Source organism: Lagopus muta, chromosome 11, assembly GCF_023343835.1.
Source record: "Lagopus muta isolate bLagMut1 chromosome 11, bLagMut1 primary, whole genome shotgun sequence".
Lineage (NCBI taxonomy): Eukaryota > Metazoa > Chordata > Aves > Galliformes > Phasianidae > Lagopus > Lagopus muta.
In genome coordinates, this window is record NC_064443.1 from 12,592,816 (window position 1) to 12,606,270 (window position 13,455).

Genomic DNA, 13,455 nt, shown 5'->3' on the forward strand with positions numbered 1-13,455 from the left:
ATATTATATTACTGCAGCCTTCCTCAGAAGGAGCCAAGAAAAAAAAAAACCACAAAATAATTACATTAATCCTAGGAATCAAAGCTTATTGACTTTCCCTTGAGCTATAATACAAAAAGCTGGTTACAGAAGTTGCCAACTTATTTAATGATACCACCAACTTCTTTCTGAACTCATCAAAATGTCTTCTGAAAAAATTCTCAAGTTGTTGATGTATAGCAATACATTATTAACTTCAGTTCATCTTAATGCTGAAGATAGTAACTCTACCTGCCTCTGTTCCTTCTACCTATTTGTGCCTAGCCAAACACTGAAAAACACTGTTAATGCAATAAAAAAATCTCTTCAAATGCGTTCTGTATTGTTACCCCTTTTCATCTCTCTTATTCCCATCTTCTAGCTTGTAAAACTAGCCAAAAATTAAAGGGGGAAAAAAAAAAAAAAAAAGCCAAACTAAAGCAGTGCTGTAGTAAAAAGCAGTATAAATCGAAGTGAGATATTTTCTTTGCATCCTGACTCCCAAACACTGTAAGAATTTTAATGGAACTTCAGAGTATATCCAATACCACCTGAAATAGATGTGAATTTATGCCAGTCCTTCAAACAAAGAGTATTTGCCTTCAGTTAGTATTGACATGCACCTTCATTTCAAGAAGCATAAGTCAACCTGAAGCAAAAATAAAAAGTATTAAAAATTTAAGATGGAAATGCTGAAATTGAAGCAGAAATTCATATTTATTTCTCCAAAAGCCAAATCAAACGTCAGACTTGATTTTGTTGTCCAAATTTGTGTCCACCACTCGATACACCTACGTATGCATTTCTAAAACTCCGATTTATATAAAATATTGATTAGCTAAGCAAAATACTGGTAATCTGAATATGTCATTTTTATAGTAATGAAAGTAAGAAGGTTTACTTATATTTTAAATCACATATGTGAATCAGGGAAGGAATTTATACACTCTCAAGCTGAGCACAGAATACTGAGATCAGTAAAAAGAAGAATCAATTAGGTACTGTAACTTAGTTCTAACCATTAATGACAGCACATTTGAGAGGTGAAAAACGATGACATTTCATAACAAGGGCATGGCAAAAAGCCATCCTCGCTTTGTAGCACTGAATCCAAGCGTGATATTCACCACAATGAAGGCACTCCTCAGCACTCCACCTCACGGAAACCTCAGCCTACCTGAGCAAAGTCCTCTGGGCACAGAGGGACAGCCTTGTGGGAAAGCAGCAGGAACAAACTGCTAAGTTTCTGCCTTCTTTACTCATCTCAGTCTACTAAGAAGATTAGCATAGATTCCAACAAACTCTCCTTTCATTTGAAAATGAGGGGGAAAGACAATAATTAAAGACACAGAAGTGTGATGTAAGCTTAGAGATGATAAAAGGTTTCTGGAAAACTATTCAATGAAAAGGAATTTACAGTATTACTGTAGTGTTGCTGAATAGTCACTGAATTTTAGGGATAACAAAGCATTGCAGCTTTGATTTAAATGTCTGTAATTTTCTGCTTTTAAATCTGAAATACTATAACTTACAATACTGCCATAGTATGATTATTTAGATATTAAACTTTGCCATTATACAAAAATGGCATCACATCCAGAATGGATGAGCTGGAATAATGGTGAAGTGCTGCATAAGTTATGAAAATTACACTTTAGCTATAAATTGAAAATCTCATTGAATTAAGCCAGCTTTTTATGTTGACAGTATATAGTACGAGATACAAAATTAGTCTTCATTTGATTTCTATTCGGAGTTCAAAACAGCAATTTAAGCGCATGATAAAGAATGTCCTTTTTTAACATTGATTTGCATTAACCTTTTGTCAGCCTACCTAATTGAATTAGTTTAAAGGATGTCTAACATCTGCAGTGACATGTACTTTCCCTGTTGCTAATCCTAACGATCCTAAGAATTCTCTTGCCAGGGTGATGATGTATTTCAATGATTATTCTTGCAGAAATATTTACCCTCGGTGGGTGGAAGCATAGTTAAATGAAATAAGTCTCTCCTTAAATTTTTCTGATAGCCTGGCCTCAATGCCCAGCCTTTTGATTCCAGGTTTGAGCTTGCATCTGCTCAAAAGACAGCTGAAAGGTTCTACACATTACCTTCATCTTTATCCTGAGGGTACCACACAGGGAGTGGTTTTAACATGTCAAGTTTCCCTATTAAATATTCAAAGCCCTTTGCTAAATCTTAGCATCAGAAGAGGTTCCCAGTGACTTGAATTCTTTCCAGTTAGTTTTATGAACCTTTCAATAAGCCCCTGAATCACAGGGGTTGCAAAGGGCCTCAAGAGACCATCAAGTCCAATACTCCTGCTAAAGCAGGTATCCTACAATATGCACAGGCAGGCATCCAGATGGGTCTGGACTATTTCCTTTGGATGAAGACTTGATCATATAGATTTCATAGTGGACAATTGTGAAGTACATAAAAAATAAACAATTACAATGTGATGTAACTAACATAAATACAAACAATTCCTTTACAAAATCCTCCATATGCTGATGCAAAGAGCCATCTGTTTTGTAGTGTAAGCAGAACATACTTAACCAGACCAATGAATGTTGCTGCTGATCTTCAAGTGCTTAAAAAAAAAAAAAAAAAAAAAAAAAAAAAAAAAAAAAAAAAACCAGGCTAAAATAATGAATTCAATGATTAAAGTTTAATTTCAGATCAACTATGACTAAGTGGAATCCCTTTAAGTGTAATCTGAACTTCTTTCTCCATTTCTGCTCAGAAGCTAAGGCTTCAAGAGTATGGCACAGAGAGAATTCTTTGCACATTATATTCTCTCTAGAAAGTCAGGCATAACTGCATTTTTCATGTTTAGCCCAATGAACAAGTTTTGTTGTTCCTGTTGTTTTTTGGTGTTTTTTTTTTTTTCCCCACAAGTCTAAGAAGTTAGCCCTCAGCAAATGCAACCCAGGGCAAAAGGATTATGAGAAATACATCAGCATTTTGAACGGGCTTTAAAGCAATCTAATTATTAGCCACATGCTCCAATTTGTGAGAAACATAACAACCTAATAACCAGATTGTCACCAGACAGATAATGAAAAATGTGTGCTAGCACTGAAATACTACATCTTTCTGTGCCATCTGCATTCTATGAAGTTCTGCTGATCTCTCACTTGGTTGACAGAGTATCAACTGAAATGGTCTTGTTATCAGTTCTTTAAAAAAAAGACATTTGGAAGGAAGGTGATAAGGTGATTTTAGCTTAAGAATTACCTGTCTTATTTAAGGTTTGGCACTACAACGAGCTGCTCCCTGAGAAAAGACTGGCACTTGGGTTTAAGTAGCATCTTTCAAAGCAGAATAATCCAGCATCTATTAGGTGTAGAATTTCAACTTTATAACTACATTATTTTAAATTACAATGTTTATGATGAGACAAAGTAAAACTCATTGATAAGACACAAAATATTAGTTACACATCTTCAAAACCCGAGGAACACATTATTCCTTAAGTTGTGCTTGTAGATTCACCTGATTCAAGTTAGCAGTTTATAACAGCATTAAACCATCTTCAGGAAAGCAAAAAATATTTCCAATGATAATAGCTTACAAAGGTTAACTGTTTTATTTCACTCACAAAAAACAGTTCTGACTGATTACTACAAAATGTTTCCATCTTACACAAGAAATACTGGTATAACAATGGAAGACTAATTCTGAAACAATGGCAATGTCGAGTATCCTCTGAATCCCCTAGATCAGAAAGAAGCATTACAGAATTTTAATTTTGGTAAAGTTCACATTTCGGGTAGTATAAAGCCGTTGTATTTTTTTCCTATTATGATATAGGGAATTTTTATGTCATACCATGCACCCTCCAGGAAAACACGCTACCACATTAAGTAATCCATACCTAAATCCAAACACAAATTTAGCAGCTACTGGGTAGAAAACCTGTACAGCTCATGGCATGCAGCCAGAAAGGTATAATCCTCATTTTCAAGGTGCTCAAAACAATCTTTGGAAATTTTAAGGACAGTGCCCTGCTGGATTCTTGCAGCAAATTTACTGGTAAATATGAGCAATCAAAATTTTTCCAAGCGCTTTTTCTGTACCAACATTCAGAGATCTGAATTAGCTCCTCCATAAAATGATAAAAACCACCAGCACTCATGGATGCTTTAAAAAAAAAAAAAAAAAAATCACAATACGTATTTAAAATCCCTGTAGTGCATGTGAAGTACAAAGAAATATCCGTACAGGCTTACAGGCACCTATATTTCACTCTTGGTAAAAATTCTTTGCTGTGTTTTTGAAAAGGAACAACATATATAACCTAATAGTGTCCTTGACAAAAGCCATTTTTCCATACTATCTACAGCTCAAGACAAGACTCAGAACTCACCAGTCATAATCTGTGAACAAGAAATTAAAAACAATATCACCTCAGCTATATGTGAAGTATCTAAGACAACACAAGCAAATGAAAAATGACTCCATTCAGCTATTCAACTTAGGCATACAAAAACGTGCAGTAGCCAACACAAGCACTAAAGCTTAGCCACTACTACTTCATTTCCACTTCCTTTTGTAAGAATTCATCTTCCTCAACTCTGAAAAGACACCCACTGCAGAGTCACTGCTGCTAAGTTGGTGCTGAGCTAAAAAGATACACAAAAACTTGAGAGAAATATCACGTTCCCTCCCCACCTTTAGGAACAACACTGTTTGCAGTGTGAAAACCTTCTTCTCTCTCAAGCGCTGTATCTTAAGATCATTTTCTTTCTGTCCCAGTTATTTAAAACTATGTATTTGTTATCAAAGCACAGCAAAACTCCTATTTACCCATTTCTAATGCTTCTGTAAACCAGACACCATAGAGAGCCCTTGTGCAGCATTATTTTGTTTCATCTGCTAAATGGTGTGCTACCACTTGAATACTTTATCTTGAAACCAAAAGCTTCAGAAAAACACCCATTTAACAGGTACTAAATAAACAAGTACAGAAAAAGTGAAAAAAATGTAAAAGCTTGCCTTTCTGATTCAGTACAGCAAAAGAAAGACTCCTTTACTGTCTCATTTCAGAGACAATATATCAAAGGCAGAAAATGTTGGCTTTATAGCCATTGAAAATATGAAAGACAATGCTTGATTTAAGCAAAAGATTCAAAACTCATATTTACTGAGACTTGAGGAATAAAAGGAATAAAAAGATTTTCCCCTCTTCCCAGGAAATAGATTAGTTAGGCATGACATTTTTCCACTTCAGTGTTGCACACATTTATAAGCTTCCCTTTTGTAGCATTTATGAATTCAAACGGTGCTAGGGTTAAGCTGGAGGAAAGCAATTTGGCATGCTTGCTTCTGCTTTTATCAAAGAAAGCAAAAGCAGTCCACGAGGTCTGGACTGACCTTAAAGCAGAAGTGTTTATCAGGGGATTGCTAAGGACTTACCAATCGTGTTTGGTAAAAGGAAGCCTATATTTGATGACACTTGCACACAATGTGTCAATAATATGGCTGTTATTCTGTAAGTATTTTCTACATAAATAGCTTCTATATGTAAATTAAAAGGACAAATTAATGCTGTGTTTTACAGGAAGTTTCCAAAGTCAGCTACTTCCAAATTCAGAAAATCTACACACCAAAATTCAACCAGTGTGCTTCCATGCAATCATATTTATAGAAGTGCATGTGTATACATACATATGTGTGTGTATGTATACGTACTTATGCATGCACAGATACATACGCAAATACTTTACCACAGACAATTTCCCTAGGAAAATCAGGTACATGAGGGAGGTCATCTGGGAAAAAAAAGCATCTTCAAAGTACTGCAATCATGTAAAGGATGCAGACACTGAAAGGAATCTTTACTGAAATAAAAAGCAGATAAAGGGAACCAGGGACAGAGAAATGGAAGCCAAGACTCTAAGCTGAACACAGTAAGGATTAACACATGCACATTTAATTTACAGGTCACCTATCACATGCAATGCAACAGGTGAGTGCCTGTTAATAACTATAATCAAACAGAAGATGAAGCAGGTACGAACAGCTATAAACCTACACACCACTCCTGACACATACAAGAATACTTCTTTGCACCTCAAAAGTTTTCCTTTGAAAATACCACAAAAATCTGTTCCAATTTTTTTTTTTTTGCACATTCATCTACCTATAAACAGCTTAACTGTGCATACAAACATTAAAAATCAATTTACCGTGTCATTAAATAAAAACAGGCACAGAAAACTATCAAACCCATACAACACATTCATTTCTTCTGTATCACACAAATCTGTTGTTTAACAAACGTTTCAGCAGTAGATCAGTTAGTTACAATTCATGACAACACACGTCTATACTAGTTTAAATTTCACTGCATAATGTGACTGCCTCTCATTTCTAAATCATCCTTTCGTGCTGCAGACTCCTTTAATTATCACAGTTCTTTTCTGGGATACTGGAATTGCTATCACTGAACTGTGATATCAAAGTTCAACTTTTCCTAAGCTGACATCTGAAAAATATCAAAATGAAAGGAAGAACTTATTGAAACCAGAGGTGAGATCACGGGATGAAAATGAGTCTTTGCCACAGTGCTTAATGCATTATACACTCTTCTTTTTTCCTAAAAGGAAAAAAACCAAACAACCCATATATTTCCATTTTAAATACAAACCAAAGAACAACTAATTCTCCACAGAATGCTAAATTCTCTTCAGATACTAAAGTTACCAAGACACTTAGTATGTATTTCACTATCATCCTGAGTTACTTAAATTTCAGCGATTTATTCATAGAAATTATCAAGTACAGAGTGGGGCAAGGAGGGGGAATGAGATCTCTGCAATATTATATATCTTATCTTCAGCTTCCTGTAGAAATGCTACTATAGAGGCAAACCTCGTGTAAATTCAGAAGAACCACAGAAAATACCACTTTTAACATTTTTTCCCTACCCAGCACTATTGTACTAATGACCAGAAGCAAAACCAGTGCATTTATTTTTAAATACACCTAGCATGAATCTTTGCAAACATAACTACACCAGAATACCTCAACTACTGTGAACAAAGCCAAAGTCAGCAATCATTCCCTTAAAGATTCGGCCACCCTCAGCACATCAACTTTCTTTACACTTTCCCTCTAACCACTGCTCAGCAGTTTTGTATGATAGGAATGCCAGGTGGCTAAAGAAGTTGTCCTGTCAGCTTTATCTTTAATCCAAGAACTTTAGATCTGTGAATATAACAGCAAAGGATGTGTGGCAATGTTTGTCAACACAACACAACAAATGCCCTTATCTTCACAGTATCTTCTCCTTCCTGCACTCTGAGGCTACAAAGGCTTACAAAATAAATATTTGGAAGTAATTACTTATGTATCAATAAAAAGAGAAGTTACAGGGGAAGTATCCCGTACCTTTGTCAGTGAGACAACTAAGCAGAGCCAAAAAGATCAATTTGTACAAGCAAAACGTAAGCTAGAAAAGGGTTATCAAACAGATTAAACTGAAGTGACTTTTGACCAAACCAGTGGGCCTTTAAATTATACAGATGATGTCACTTATTATTAAATAGGCTAGCAACAAGTTTCATCAACAAACTGCCCTGTGGGCAGTTATTACATTCCCAGCCTTCAAGATGACCAACAGCCATGCTGGTGCTTTGTTAATGTTCTCAATTGTGTGGCTGCCATCTATAAAGACCAGGTGAAAGTAATTCAGCTGAATGCCCTCATCTCATTTTTCAAACCCAGGACATGGTATCCCATCTCATTTTTATTAGTCTTATTTTCACATTTTCCACACATTTTCTGAGTACAAAGATTTTTTTGTGTGTTTTTTTCACAGCTTTCCAAGCTACTCACAGAGCTCATCAGCTGGAATGGCATCAGCCTTTCTACTCTATGATAGTCATATTGATTGGTATCTCCCAAAGGCATACTGTAATCATTTCATCAGCGATAGGGTTCTGGACAGATACACACTTTGACTTTCCCCTTAGATATGACAAATGCAGTCCTCACTGTTTCAGATCTTGTGCAATTCACCATGTATCCACTACCACAGGATGACGCTTCTACACTTCTGCAGTTGTGAAGCCCATGTATTCATATTTTTCTAATTCACACATCATACCTTCCAGAGCCCTTTTATTAGTTTATGATGATTCCTCCATGAAAGTATTAGTAGTGTATTCCTTTTGAGTAATTTTGCACAGCATCGCTTTGAATAAACTCAGTATTAATAACAGGCTTCTCCCCCAGTGCAGCGTACTTCATTCTTAAACATCAGAGCGTATTTCTGTTAAGTGCCACACAGACACTATTTTATTTGAGGCCTGTCACAATTATTCTTCATAGAAAAAAAAAACAAGAAAACAAGCCTAGCTGTGGTTGTTCCTTGCTAAAGCCAGAATGTGACCACCTGCCTTTTAACACCATGTTTCTACACTGATGCCTCAAATCACCATCAGTTCTGGTAATTGTCTGTTTTCTAAGCAACCCTTGGTGTCCACCATCAATGAAGCTTTTTACTCTCATGACAAAGAAAGTATACCTTTTATCCATACAGGGACGTTTTAAGACACGCAGCATAGTCATGGGTAAGGTGCTGTGTTTATGGCAGCAATAGATAACCAAATCATCAGCATGCTCTTCTAAATAAAGTCATAGAACAACTTCACAGGTACTTCAACTCAAAATACTACACCCAGCAGCCTCAGCATTTCATACAGAGCCAGTCTGCTGAGACTACTGACTCAAAAAAAATAAACTAACTCCAAGAGTAAAACAAAATCCATACCAGCATGGCACGATTAGTTTTCCATATTAAAATTATACTTGCAGTCAGTTTTGCACTTAAATTAGTTTGAGTTATTCTTAAATATCAGGCAAACACACATCTAATTAGATGCAAGTTGATGTAAATTTCAAAAGGCAATTCACAGCGGTATCTAAAAAAAAAGAAATGTAAAATAACCCAAGGATATTTCTTCTCTCTAAGAAGTCACAACCTTGCAAACATACCTTTGAACGTGCACATTTTGTCATTACAGTTACTAATATCAGCTGTACTGAGGAGCTATATATTTTTGAATGTATTTAGAGGAATGACATCTTAATGTAGGAGAAAAGTAGGCCAAAGCAGAAAGTTTTGTTTTAAAAAAAAAAAAATGTAACTACATGAATCATCTCATTATTGTAGGACCTGAAATTACTAAAAAAAAAAAAAAAGTATTTTATGACTACTATACCATAGCTTAATGTATTTTAAAATTCAACCCATATTTTCCCCAAATACTTAATATCATCAATTATTTTAAAATATGTGAGCTACCAGACAGATTTTAAGGATGTGTATTTATTATCAATATTCAAAGTTAAATATATTTATCTTCAGTGTTCCTGCAGGAAAAAATTCAATCAAAAAGCAGCATTCAGTACTTTAAAGACTAAGAAAAAAGAAATCTGCTAATTCAGAATGCAAAATCACGACCAGAAAAGCCTTAAGTGGTTTCTATAGACAAATACAAGGATCGATGAAACACTCACTTTCCAAATTTTACTCAGATAAGAGTTAAGCGGTGTATTACTGTAAAATGAAATATTTAGTTCAATGGAATTCCCATCAAAGTTGAATAGCCAAATTCAAGTGAACACAAATTGAAGCATTATGTATTTTCCTATAGCATTCAATTTAATTACCCTAAATGGAGTGTTACTACTGATTACTGTCTCTCAAGCTGAATAAGACCATTTGACAGTTACTCTGGAAAAAAGCATTTTAAAAAACCTATCATAAATTTGAAAGACTAGAAAAGAAATATCCCATATCCAGTTTGATATGGGAAAAAGTTTCAGCAACATTTACTAACCATCACGTTTAGTGCTTCTTTTGCCAATACTCTCAAAATGAAGAATGCTAATTGGTCAGTGCAAGAGTACAGCAGTCAGGTTGCTCACATATAAACTTCAAAGAGCAACCTGCACAAAATCAATGCCATAACATCGCTCTCAGAGAAACTTCAAAGAGCTTTGCGTTGAGATTACGCTAAGATTATTTGCCCTACAGCATACAAAATTCTCAGCTATGCTATTTTGGGAAAATATAACAACATCTCCACAGTTCACCCATTTCAAATGCTAAGGAAGTGCTCACCATGAAGATGCAGATGACTGTCACTGCCCTGCTGAACCATAAAATTGTATCTCTAATGTACAATGCTGAGGACAACTAGAAGAATTTCATTTTTCCTTTCAGATAAGGTAATCACAAGTCTTCCTTGGAAATTAACTTCCCATGTCATCCAAATCCTTTTCTATCTGTACCTGGGGATTCTGTTTTTTTTTTTTTAAATCACACACCTTTTAATTATTAGATGCAGCTTACACTTGCATCTCCAGAAATACAGTTAACCCCTGTTTCTCCAGCATTTTGTTTCATTCTGTTACGAGTGCAAGCATGCTGCCCAGTACACAGATAAGCAGGGAGCACAGGGAGTACTTTCTCCCCATTTCATTCAGCTAATAGAAATCTGAAGGCTGCTCAGTGTGACAGATGAGCTATGTGAGCTAAAGCAACTTGTTCCGCTTGTCAGCCTCCAAGAGCCTACAGCAGTGAGATACAATTGTGATGACACCACAATCGCAGAACTGGGTCAAACATACGGTCACTTTAAAACAGAATGTCAAATACTCTTTCTACTTGAGAAATTTGATTCAGTGACACTAAAAGCTGTTAGATACCATTAGCTTTATATCTAGGTTCAAAATGAAACCGTTACTTTGACAGTATTTCAAGAAGCCTCTCGTGAACCCTGCATCGCCATTAAAGCTTGCAGGAATCACAAACTGCCAAATAACGTTCACTGCTGCCCATGGGGATGGAGCACTTTGGGACCAGGACACTGCGCTGTGTTACACCAGGAGATCCGTGCCTTTGAAACAATACTTACATTATGGCTTCATAGATTAAGTGGATTAAAATCCTTACAGAATTTTGAAGATCAAACAGACAAAATTTAGAAAAAAAAAAAAAGGAATAGAAAGGTAAAAACAACAGGTATCCCAGCTCATGCCTATACCTATTATGTAGTCCAAGCCAGAAATGAATCACTTTGTTGTTTATTTTCTTCCACTCCAGTGGAATAGAAAACGTGTTACTCAAATATATGTATTTAAAGAGGACAAGTACTACTTAACAGCCCATTCAAATTATTTCCATGCACCTTTGAAGTCAATTTGTACTGTGTTGCAACAATGCAATATTTTCTCCATGTAACACTACCATGTGCACATTTCAAACTCTAAACAACTGCAGCACAGAGTTCATGCCATAGATGTATGTTTATAAAAGCAAATGGTAAAGTGAAGATGATTCTTGACATTACTCTCACATCAATCTTTAGAATTTTTGTTGAGTCACATACAAGCTCTTCAACTGAATGACTTGAGCTGAAATATATACATAATGTAACTGTTGTCCAGAAATTCCAGGACATTTGAAAGGGAACAGCAGAAGTCTGGGGCACCAAAAGTAACTTCCTTCTTGGTATTTCACTAATTCGCATTGACACAAAAGGCAGCCCAAGTCAAGCTCAAACGATGGACTCTGCTTAAGCTCCAATTCCCAGCCTGCTGAAGCCCACAGCTGAAGTTGTATTGAATACATTGCATTGAAATATTTGTATATAAAATATATGCAGCAACATCTGAAATATCTCTGTTTTGCTTATATTCCATAAATGCCCATCTAGTTCTGCACAAACTTATTTCAGGAAAAATACTTCCAAGGAAAACTTATCATGGAGCTCCTCAAAGATACATATTTCTGTGTAGTTCTAAACTTACATAATTTTTAAAAATAATTGCTGTTTACTTGCTTTGATTTTTAAATATATCTTTGATCTCATTCATTAATATTCATTAGTCTTCTGATGTTGGACTAACGAGAATCTTACGCATTTATGAGAAGCTTTTTAAACAATGCTATCAGACAGGTTTTTCCTGATTTAGGTTTTTCATCAATACTGACAATACTCGATTCTTTGTATTCTCCAGTGTTTTCTTCGAGCTTCCTGAAACCATAGTTTACATATTTCAAAACAAAGCAGAGCTCAATAAATGCATAACTATTTCTGTCAATGATAAGCACAGAATCCTTAATGGATAAAACAGCAGAAACACATTATATATGTGGACAGAATGAATAATGCTCATACTCAGAGTATAATTTACTTCCATGTTTTACATATATTATTTATGCTTATGATGGAACATCTCTGAAGCTACAAAGAACACCACAACCTCAACTCTTCAGCTTAAAGAATTTGCTTTGGGCCCAAAATCACACTACTGTCGCCAGAACACCACACCAGCCACTCACAGGAGCATCACAGGCGCACTAAGAATAACACACACAAACTGATAGCTACTTGCCCTCTTGGCAATAAAAAAAATAAAGTTGTGTTCCTGTTTTGTTTCACCTGATAGCATTATATACAAACCAGAAGTTGAAAGCAGGAGTGTCCTGAGCGATATATCTGTTGTACATGCACTGCAAGTTACAAACACCCAATCCAAATGCTGATCTACACTAGAAGTAACTTTGGCAAAGCAGTCCTGTGCTACCTTCACTATGTATGCAAAGATAATGAAGATATGAAATACCATTCAAAGAAACAATGCTTCTTCAGAAGTAAGCATTCATGAAGTCAGCTCCAGTAATTCTCATTTCTCTGAGAAACTGAAATGACCTTTTCCTGAAATATCATTTTGGCTGAAGGACAGAAATGACCTCGCATAAGCATCAATGGTAACCAAGCAGTGCCACCCACTCATTCACATGTGCTGCACTGGCACATGGATTTATCCTCTATTAGGAGCAGTCAATTACTGTGCGTCTGTTACTGTTCTTACCTTCTAGGTTCATTGCTATTTCCAAATTAAATCTTTAAGAACAAATGCAACATTTTAAAATTTATTATTATTATTCACAAAAATTCTGAGATAAAGCCACACCAATTTGAAGCTACCTATTACTGCATTCTATCTAGAAATCACACAGAAGTATCCATTAGAAGTTTCTGAATGATAGTACCATAAACACACACCAGCAGTGAAGTGCACGATTATACCTTGTCTGCTACAGAATTCAGAACATTTGAGTACGCACACGTACACCAGATTTTCACACATGGAGAAGCAGTTGCTCTTGTCTCCGTTGGAAATAATAACAAAAAAAAAAAAATCAAGAGAGCTAAGCATCCCCAGTTACAGGACTTCTGGTGTGTCTCACAGCACACTCAGAACCCAAGAGAACTGGAACCTACAAACAAGAACAAATATTCAGTGCTGTTATACATCAGAAAATTGGACAATTTCTCACTAGTATCAGAGTTGGATTATGCATAAAGCTATAGATGTTAATATGAATTGAGTTCTACACTACAGTACAAC

At 35.6% G+C, this 13,455-nt stretch overlaps 1 protein-coding gene across 5 annotated transcripts in view; it reads right to left on the reverse strand.

Moving 5' to 3' along the window:
- The window catches only part of FHIT (fragile histidine triad diadenosine triphosphatase), a 514,383-nt gene that overhangs the window by 490,923 nt on the left and 10,005 nt on the right, over positions 1-13,455 (reverse strand). Inside the window, exon 1 of one of the 5 annotated variants that reach the window (XM_048957929.1) lies at positions 6,545-6,615. The exons of the other annotated variants lie outside the window; for them this stretch is intronic. The gene's annotated coding sequence lies outside the window, so the exon portion shown is untranslated. Of the gene's footprint in view, positions 1-6,544; positions 6,616-13,455 lie in introns of those variants that run through there. 5 annotated transcript variants of the gene reach the window in all.